The sequence below is a fragment of the Merops nubicus genome, unplaced genomic scaffold (genome assembly GCF_000691845.1).
Source record: "Merops nubicus isolate BGI_N331 unplaced genomic scaffold, ASM69184v1 scaffold10433, whole genome shotgun sequence".
NCBI lineage: Eukaryota > Metazoa > Chordata > Aves > Coraciiformes > Meropidae > Merops > Merops nubicus.
In genome coordinates this window covers 4,936-15,439 of record NW_008600955.1, presented here as the reverse complement: position 1 = coordinate 15,439, position 10,504 = coordinate 4,936, and the positions used below count along the sequence as shown (strand labels likewise).

The window sequence follows — 10,504 nt, the reverse complement described above, 5'->3', positions numbered from 1 at the left end:
AGTTAAGTGAGCTTGGCCAGTGATGCTCAGGCTATAAACTAACTGCAAAAAAGAGGTTTTACAATCTGCAGGCTGTCCTGTGCTAGAGCAGGAAGCCCTGGGTGCCTACCTTGGCCAGCTGGGCCCGCAGGTCGGCCACCTCTGCCTCCAGACTGCGCTTCTCGTTCAGCACAGTGTTCAGCTCTGCCTCACTCCTGTGGAACAGCACCTCGAGGTCCTTAATGCGACCCTGAGCCACAGACAAATCTGCATCTTTCTTCTTGTAGCTGGAAAAACAAGAGTTAATCACATTTACACGTGGGTGCACACACAGCTTGAGCATCCGGGACACGGTTTAGGGGTCACAGCAGTGTTGGGCTGATGGCTGGACTTGACCTGAGAGGTCTTTTCCAACCTTCATGATTCTGTGTCTCAGCTGCAGCTACAGGTAATTTGTTATTACACATATCTGATCAGGGTACCACTAGGTGGCCCCCAGAGCAACCTGCAAACGCAGCCAATAAAAGGAGTCTGAACACCTCTCACAGCCTGCAGCTGGTGTGGATGTGTTGTAAATGCATCACCTAACAAAGAACAGGTAGCATGGACAGGCCAGGGAAAGCTGAGGCAGCAACTCTGCCAGTCAGGAGATGACAGTAGAGCCTGCTGTACACACAAGGTCTCTCCTTCCATCTCACTGCTGCACAGCACCTGGAATTGCTGCACCTCCCCCTGTGGAGGACAGCTCTGAGAAGCAGAGTTCACACGTTGGCCACAGATGCCCATGAGCATCCCCAGTGTTCTGCCATGGCCAAACCCATCCCCTGGGGTGTGTGCCCACTCAGAGCAGTAACATAACCAACCACAGAAACACAGCCACCTTGCAGGAACAAACCAGTATTTCCTCAGCAGCAGCCATCACAAGCAAAGCAACTCTGGCCACTTCAAACGTGCCTGTTTAAGCTGTTCTATTCAACTCACAGAAATCATCAGTGTCATCTTCCTCCTGCCCATCAAGTATTTGTCTACTTTTTCCCCCAGCACACTGACCTTCTGCAGCCTCTCTAGGTGTGTGTCACTATGGTACTAACACGAGTGTTCTGCTACATGGAGGAATCCTCCCCTGCTGCAGTTAAGCTTGCTATTCTAGTCTTGCACCACTAAAACACAAGGAGTGGCTCCTTGTCTTTTTCTCTTAAACCATCTTTGAATTCCTTCTTCTCCTTCCCTTTCCTCAAAATTCTTTTCTACAGGTGTGTAGTTTTCAGCCCGTGGTCAGTGAGCTGCTTTTGAGGGCCCACAGAAATAACTCTGAAGGAGTCTCAGTACCTGTACCCTTTAAGGAGCCCACAGCTTCCAACGTGGACAAACACCCCACTGTTTGCAAAGGGAGGAAAAGCTGAAAACCACTGCTCTAGATTCTACCAACCTTGCTTCCCAGCCCAAATCCTGAGTCTTGCTTCCTAAACTTCAGGTCAGTTGTACTGTCCTCCTGGCTTTCTAATTTGCCTGTAACTCCACCATAAGGAGATGCCCAGAATTCTTTTACAGAATTCCTGCTTTATGGGGTACTGGTGTGCCCTGCAGACCAGAGTTCTCTGTATGCCCCAGCACAACGTGCATCTTTTTCTAACTACAGAATAAATTAGCACACTTATTTTGTGATACACTCCAGCTACAAGGCTCATATGTTCTCTTCCCCATTTCCTGGTGTACATCTCTGAACTTGTTTTCATTTAATTGCAACCCTTTTTTTTAATCATTGGTCCAATCTGTCACTATGAATCCTGTTCTGCAACATATGTGCAGTGTTTTCAAGCTCAGCAGCTTGCAGGAGACATACACATACAGACAAAACATAACTTCTATGTGAAAGATGGTTATTTGGGAGTAAGCAGAAAGGCTGCAGAAGAGCTGCTCCAGACACAATACCTGGCACCAGGTGCCACCGTGCCTGTGTCACAGACACTCAGAGCTGGCACCCTGCCTGTGCAGGAGCTGAGGCAGATGCTGTTCCATCCCGCAGCGTGTGCTTCCCCAGCCCAAGGCTTCCCCCACCTGCAGAACCAGGCAGCACCTCAGTGTTCCCAGGGGGATGGGAATGCACAGAACAATCCCATGCACAGCCTGACAAAGCACCACAAAGAATTCCTGTCAGTGGTGAGTCACTTCTGCTCTTTGATGACACTGGAAGACACCCCAAGATGCTTTCACTCCCATTCATATCTGTATTTAGAATTTCAGCTGGGTTCCTTGTCCTCAAGCAAAAAACTGACAGAAGGATTTACAAAGTCTGAACCTCCTTTTGGGGGTCCCCAAGATGCCTGGAAGTCACAAACAGCAGCTGGTATATCTGTGGAAATGTGCCAACACTCCTTGAAAAACCCCAAGGTAGAGGAACCCTCCCGAGTTTTTTCCAGAGATTAGCCAAGTTTGTTCAAGGGAAGCATTTCAGTGACCACGTGGGATATCAGACAGAGGAAGCTGCAGCAAGACAGTCACACAACCCAGAGCTGGGAGCTCATAGCTCAAGCAGGAACGCTGCTAAAAGGAGAGGTGGATGAAGCCTATGTTCATCTGCCTCCAGGCTTTGCTTGACCTGGAGACCTGTGATGCAAGATATGAGTGGACACTTCCCAGACATCAGGACAGATCTCCCTCGGCCAGGCCATGCAAGTTTCCTCTGCTGGGACTGAATGCACCTGATCCCCAGAGCAGGACAGCTTCAGCAGTCTGGTAGAGGGTGCTGTCCCACCAAAGCAAAAGCAAGTGGAGCAGCTGCTCTCACCAAGACCAGAGAGAAGCCTGATGGCCACGTCATGGCAGCTACCACACAACCTGCTGTCTGGAACCAACGACAGGACTGCTGGCCTAGGGCTGGCCAAGAGGAAAATCAGGCTCAGCAGAGCTGGGTAAGAACCATCTCACTGCAGGGGTTTCTGCCTGACCTAGTTACCACAGAGGTTTTAAAGGGTTAAACAAAGGCCTAGCTGAGTCCTGACATTTAGTGCACACACAGGCACATCTTCACTGGAAGGGTGGTGAGAGACCAGCACAGGCTGCCCAGGGAAGCTGTGGATGGAGGCTCCACCACTGGAGGTGTTCCAGACCAGGCTGAAGGGGGCTTGAAGCAACCTGGTGTGGTGGGAGGTGTCCCTGCCTGTGGCAGGGGGTTGGAGCTGGATGATCTTTAAGGTCCCTTCCAACCCAAACCACTCTCTCATCTTCTGCTATGCACTGTGCACCACCTACAATAGACTTTACAGTGACTAACCCAAACTGAGGTGCCTACATTATAGCTATTTCAACTGGACAGTTAGTTCAGGGGCAAGGTCCACAAAAGATCCCCAAGGGCTGACCTGAATGAACAAGAGGGCCCAGCACAGAAAATTAAGATTCAGTGATAGAGCAGTTTACAGAGAAAACAAGAAACACTTCACAATAAATGAACTACTTAGGAAAAAAAAAAAAAAAACCCAAACATAAGACAGGGAAACATTTAATTCCTTTTAGAACCACTTAGATGCAAATGAAGGGAGATGGAGACTTAGAGCAAGTCTGCACTGGCACTGCTGGATTAAAAGCACTTTTAGGGCTGACAACATTCATATACAGGTGATGGACACACTGACATGCTCAGGAAAAATCTGTAACTCCCAAATCTTACCTCCTAAAATGGGTAACAAAACTCAATCAGAATCAAAATATGATTTTGCCACCACATGCATTAATTTTTAAAATGAAGTTTCAACTGCTAAACAGCATTTGATTACAAAAACTCCCTAGTGGGAATATCAGTAATGGATTACATTTGGCTTCAGCAGTCAGTTTATTAGACCAGTTCTCTTTGGTGCATAGTGAAGAGCAGGTTTTTTAAAATGTAGTTGGTACAAGGTCTTTTTCCAACACACATTGTAGCTTCATGTGTTTTCAAGGAAATACTGCTTCTGTCTTCCCAAACTGCTCAGGGCCACCCTCAGCCTTTATTTCTGCCACCAGTCAACACAGTGAACCAGACAATAACACTGATCACATTTAAAATTTAACCTTCCTTGGATGGGCCAGTTTTCATCTAGCTGAGTTTCTCAATCTAGTTTCCCAAGCAGCTGCCCATGTGCACATTCACATCTGGAGGGGTACAGGAGGACAGAAGCAAGCACAACCAATCCCTTCAGCCTCTAGATGTCAAATTGCCCAAATCTCAATATATTTAGCTTAGAGCTACAAACAGACTGATGTATGTATTGGTCAATTATCTGCTCTGACCAGTTTTAACAGCAGCTGAGGAATTCTGCTCTGAGAAGCCTGTGTCTTCTCACTGACCTGCAGTGTTTCCTAAAGGCATTTTCAGAAGCACCAATATCATCACTCCTGCTGCAAATATTGCCCATTCTAATTAAAAAAGAAATCATGGAGGACTTTCCTTACCTTTTATTGAACTCCTCAAGTTCTGCTCCCAGTTTCCCTATTTCAATCTGTAGTCGAGCCCTCTCCTTAGCAGTTTCATCCAGAACTCTTCGAGCATCAGCCAGTTCAGACTCGTAGAGACTCTTGATTCCACTCACCTACAGGGGAAAAAGTATTTCAAGAGTCAGTTTTGGGATGTTCTGCCTAAGAACTGAAGCAGCGCCAGGTTTCATACAGTTTCTTTGAAGGAGGAGTGTATAATATTGCTTGAGAACACTCCACATTGAACGTTTTCCATTAATATGCACCTACAATTAGTTGTGATCCAGTCTGAAAGACAATATTTCATTTTTATACCCACTGAGACATAACAAAACATGCTGTGTTTGAAGCATGCAGGTCTTCCAGAGACAAACTGAACAGATCAGCAGGTCACAGATTCAGAGGTCAGAAAAGATCTTTCAGCTCGAGTCCAACCATCCCCCATCCCTGCCAGGTCCCCCCTGCCCCACATCCCTCACCCCACATCTCCACAGCTTGGAAACCCCTCCAGGGGTGGGGACTCCACCACTGCCCTGGGCAGCCTGGCACAGCCCTGGGCAACCCTTCCCGGGAAGAAATTTTTCCTAGTATCCAAACTAAACCTCCTCTGACACAACTTGAGGCCAATTCCTCTTGTCTTACAACCAGATCTTGTAAGCACTCACCTTCATTTCCAGTCCTGCTGCTTTGGGAGATTTTTTTAAAACACTTAGACTACTGGGACACGGGTACGAGGCCCAGTTTGACTCTGCTGCTCTTGCCCTATAAAGCTGCAAATAATGTGAAACTAGAACTACAGAAATGTGAACTGTTCAGAGATGAGCTTCCACTCCCATCCTCTACCTCAGGGGATAAGAATCTACAGACCTCTCCTTGTCCCAGCTCCATGCATTAGCTACTCACCTACTCAGATTGCAGCAAGGCACTTCAAAGTCTTTCACATCTTTATTTTTTTTTAGAATGCAAGATTGTTTGAAAGGTCTGTCAGATAGCTAAAACGTCAAGAGCATTTAAGATTGCTACTCTTGCTTCCATGAACGGACACCAAAAGAACTCTCTGTTACTAATGTAAATTCTGAAACAGCAATCAGGGAGTGACAAGAGACAAAAGCAGGATCTACCAACTTTAGGAAGAGATTTCATAACAGAGCAGAAAATGTAGAAAGAAGAAAGCAAACTATGCCAGTGCCTAGGAGTGCCTGTTTCCACATCAGAGTGGCACCAATGACACTCAACCAGCTGGGCTTCAAAAAGACACATTAAAAGCAGTCAGGATATAATTAAGTTCCTGATAGACCATGTTCTCCTAAAACTTCTGAACTTATCTAAAACACGACAGGGTGAGGGCCAAGAAGCCTTAGTTTACAAGCTTATCACACACCAGAAAGGACCTGGCTGTCTCTCTGTGCAATCTTACCTCTCCTCTTTAAAGAATCAACCCTTTGAAGTTTTATTCAAGCTTTCTGTTGGGTTTTGGTGGTTGGGTTTTGGTTTTGGTTTTTTTTTATCTCCCTAGCTGATAGCCAGAACTTGTCTGTGGCACCAGCCAACACAGCTCTGTATTGGCAGCTACAAAGCTGAGGCAGCTCTCTGAAGAAGTGTGCCATGACCATGTTAAACTTCCACACTGCACTGCCCGGTATGGGGGCAGAGGGGGAGGGAGATTTGGAGGCTGTAAAGCTTTCATCATGGATAACCCCTGAGCAAGAACAGCATTTGCAGACTGCTATACAAAATAAGTGCCCAAAGGCCGAGCAGCCATTGTGCACCAGCAAAAGCTTTCATCATGGATAACCCCTGAGCAAGAACAGCATTTGCAGACTGCTATACAAAATAAGTGTAGCACCAGCAGGTACTGCACCTACAGCACTCCCCTAGGGCCAGCCCTTCAGCTCCCCCATGTGCTAACACCCTCGGTCCAGGGCATCTGCTGGGAACCTGGGGATGTACTGCTGTAGGTTCACAGTCAGTCCCACACAGGCCACAAGGACCACTCTCATCCCAGTACTCCAGGGTACACTGGAATTGTGTCAGAGTACAAAGGAAGAAAGCCTTTAAAGCCTTTTTCCCCAGGTTTTTGTGAATACTGCAGAAAAGGGTTCGTGTTGTGATACTTGCAGCAGGCAGTAAACAACTTGTGCTTCTGGGGCATTACAAACAATACACAGCTCAACAACACCCAAACAACATGCTGAGCAGAGAATAAACACTTCAGGCAATTCCTCCCTAGAGAGAATACAGCTAGATGAGCTAAAAACTGCATGATGAAAGCAGTTTCAGAACCTGTTGGTAAAAAGAGAACCAGAGACTCTGCTTCTTAATTAGAGAGGACTGATTCATTCACAGCACAACCAGTTGTGGTGGCTGCGTGTGTGTTCTTCTCCAGCAGCTTGCCAACCTCTTCTCTGCTCTTACCCCACTAAAAAGCACGTGAAGGAAGCACACAGGTCCAGTTCACAGTCCAAAGTGTTAGTCCAAAAACCACTTTCACTTGAAGCTTCAGCTAATGCTCCGAGCAGACAGAAAAACCCAAGACCTAAGGAGACACAGCAGCTTCCAGCACAGGAAGGCAGCAGGCAGCCAGGAGCACTGACACCCTCAGCTGCTGCAGAACACCCACAAAACCCTTGCCAGAACTCTGAACAGGACACAAAAAGAAGAGGGATTCATGGTAACACTGTTAGAAGTTTTAGATGACCAAACTGAACCAGAGGCTACATCAAGATGGCCTTTCTAGATCACCAAAAATAACGTCCTGCTCATTTTCAGCACTGTTCAAGTGGAGAAGAGAACCAGTCCCAGCAGCAGGCTCAAAGGAAAGTCAGCAGCCCCAGTTCAGCTGAACCAGCCTCCAATTCTGTGCTGACAACACTTGCAGCACAAGACAGTTACTCACTGAGAGCATCCTTCTTACCCAAGCACTGAGAACTTCTGCAAAGTGCTTCTGTTCCCTGAAACTGCCACCCCCTCAAATTCTGTTCTGGTGGAAGGAACTTAGCTTAGAGTACTCTGGACTACAGTCCCCAAAGTGCCTCTGTTCAGTGTACACACATGATCTGGCTGTTTTCACTCTACAGGAACTCTTCCACCCGCTCCCTTTTTACAATCGCCTCACATTTACTGCTTAGCTTGGTCTCCAGTGCAGTGACACTTCCAGCCCTTCTTAAAAAGGTGCTGTCAAGCCAAGGCAGGACCTCCTGAGATAAGCCTCACATGCACCTTCTGAACAGGAAAAAAAAAGTCAAAAGAACAACAGCCAGTAACCACAGCAAAAGGAGTAAGCTGAATAAATCCACCTGGCAATTGTGAGGCCCACTTGTGGTTCTCTGTCCCACCACACTTCTGAGCAGTGCCACCAGACAGCACCTACCTGTCCTGAAATGCTCCCAAAGAAGAGGAGATGCAAGAGAACCTCTTTGATCTTCCATTTTTTGTCATCTTCTATCAGTAGAATCCATCGATTCAAATTCCTTCCTTCATTTGTTGTTTCTCATCATTTTGCCTGGGTTACCACAACCCACTGTCTCCTGCTCCCCACATGTGAGAACAACTCATCCTTGAAGCTTGTGCCAACCCTTCCAGCACAAGCAAATGCCAAAGGAAAAAGTATAGAGAATGAAGCAAACATACAGTGATTCTTTGCTTACCTATACTGCCAGCTTCTAAAAATTTAAATAAGAGTCAAACCTTGCTTCCAGCCACCAAAAAGGAGAAGTCAAATACTGTTCATTTGTCTAAGCCTTTTGTAAATCTCTTCAGCTTTTGGTTTCCACAAGGTCAGAGCATCACACAAACACAAACAGGGGATCAAGACCTACTGCCTGAGAATTTCATTCCATGCCTTTAGTTTTTCTGTTGTGAGAACTGCTCCATATTTGCTTCCTAGACCTCATGTTCCTTCTCATCTCTTTTCCAGATCTGCTCCCAGTCAGAAATTATTCTGCTGCTCTGCTTCTTTGTCAGCTATTCCTTACACACTTCTGCCAGGCTCTAGATGGTTTAAAATAGCTTAAGGGAACTAGAAGCAGCATTCAGAACACAGAAACAACCTTGATTTACACTATGATTATTGACCACCAGCTATAAAGGAGAAGCAGGGATCCTACAGGAGATCAGAAAGGCAGAAAATGCAGTAATTCAAACAGGTTACAATCCAGGTGGTGATACCCCAGCTCTATTTCCATACACCAGTGGTGCATTTTCATACAGTAATGCAAGAAGCCCTAAGGGAAACAGCAGCTCTTCACCTAGTTCTCAGCAACACAGAGGAGCAGATTTCCCAAGACACTGTCAAGAACCCCAGTTGCCTCATTTTCAGCATCCTTTTGGGGCAAGAGAAGCCCCAAAAAAACTCAAATCTACAACTGTTGTAATTGTTTCAGCATGGCAGCTAAGGAACACTATGGTATTTGTAAAAAGAAGTGGAAAAGCAAGTTAAGAATAAAATCTTTCTAGGAAGTAAGATACTACATAAAGATGTAATAGCATGCTATAAAGAGCACATGTACAAACTACTTTAAGATGACCAAAACGAGGATATGAGATATAGTAAAGCACTTAAAAAAAAATCTGGGGTCATCCACAGACAAGAAAAGTACAATTTTATCATTGCCTGTTAATCACAGCACAACATGGCAGACCAAAAAAAGAAGTCTGAGCAACAACTCATCAATGGTGTAGAAAGTAATTACTCTTGCTCTGCTCATGAAAAACACAGTCCATGGCCCCAAGCTGATGAGTTTATGTAAAGAACCACCCAAGAAAATTCTATGAAAACACCTTTGATTTTTTTTGTTTTACTTATATTTGCACTAGAGGGATCTTTATGAGATTTCTGCCCTTAAGCATCAGTGATGAACAAACCAAGCAGGAACAAACCATCACCTTTAGGAAGTATTAACAGCTCTCTAAAGTCCATTTTTGAACTAAAACAATGTTACTGAAGAGCTCATTTAGAGTTCACTTTGTACTAGAGAATTAGAAGATGGGTCATACCAGTTTCTAAAATAGGAACTGCCCATCACTGAACCTTCAAGTCCATGGCAGCATCTTCCTTCTTGCCCCTCATTAGCTTTCTTTCAGTCTTCAGGAACCTCTTCTAATGATTATCTTTCAAAGATAACCAAGAATGGCCTTGCAACAATGTGAACTGGTTCTCTCACCACTCCTGGCTCCAACCCACCAGGTCCCATGGACTCGTACCCAGTGTGTTTAGATGTTCCTTACCCTGATCCTCCTTGTGCCAGCCTTGCCCACTGGTCTCAGGGGCTGGGATTCCTGAGCCCTGCTCTGAACACCAGAAGGCATTAAGTACATCAGCCTCCCTTGTGCCCAAGTTTAGTCAGGACCTCCTTGCTCATCCTTCCCAGTCTCCTGCCACCTTTGCTCCATTTTTCAGTTGTTGGGATGGACCACTCTTGAGCTTGGAGGGAGTTATCCTTGAGTATCAACCCAGCTCTGAGGGACCCCTTTTCTCTCCAGGGCTGTAACCATGCATTCTTCCAAGCAGCACCCCAAAGAGGCCAAAGTCTGCTCTTCTGATACCCAGGGTTGTGGTCCTGCCTTTTGCTCTGCTCCATCCTCTAAAGATCTTGAACTCCACCATGGAGTCACTGCCCAGACCTTAACATTCCTGATCAGTTCTTCCTTATCCAGTATTAGGTCCAGCAGAGAATGAAGATGAGGGCACATGAGGCTTCTTCCAGTTGACTGAAGGAGGCTTCATTAACCTCATTTTTGATCAGGTCATTAGCAGACACACCACAACCACCCATCTCGATCTGCCCGCTAACCCTGACCAGCAAGCTCACAGCCAGCTCACAGCCTGTCATTGAGCAGAGCTCCAGGCATTCCCAGGGCTCTCACACAAAGGCCAGCTCCTGCTCCTCAGCTTCCTGAAGATCCTGTATCCACCATCATGGCACTCAGGCTGTGTGAGCTATCCCTGACCCAGCAAGGACACAGTTCTGTAACTGCCCAGACTTACCCTCCTGCTTGCTCCCCACACTGCACACAGTGGAAGAGGCACTTCAGAGGCACCCCTGTGCAATGGTTCCCCAGGAAGGGCAGGAGAGCC

General features: G+C 46.4%; 1 protein-coding gene across 1 annotated transcript in view; it reads right to left on the bottom strand.

Moving 5' to 3' along the window:
* Positions 1-4,540, bottom strand: part of LOC103770569 (lamin-B2) — a gene marked incomplete at its 3' end in the record, with an annotated part of 12,949 nt that extends 8,409 nt beyond the window's left edge. The window contains exons 1-2 of the mRNA XM_008937834.1: positions 4,408-4,540; positions 110-266 (exon numbers count right to left, since the gene is read on the bottom strand). The remainder of the gene's footprint in view (positions 1-109; positions 267-4,407) is intronic.
* Positions 4,541-10,504: the final 5,964 nt, after the last annotated feature.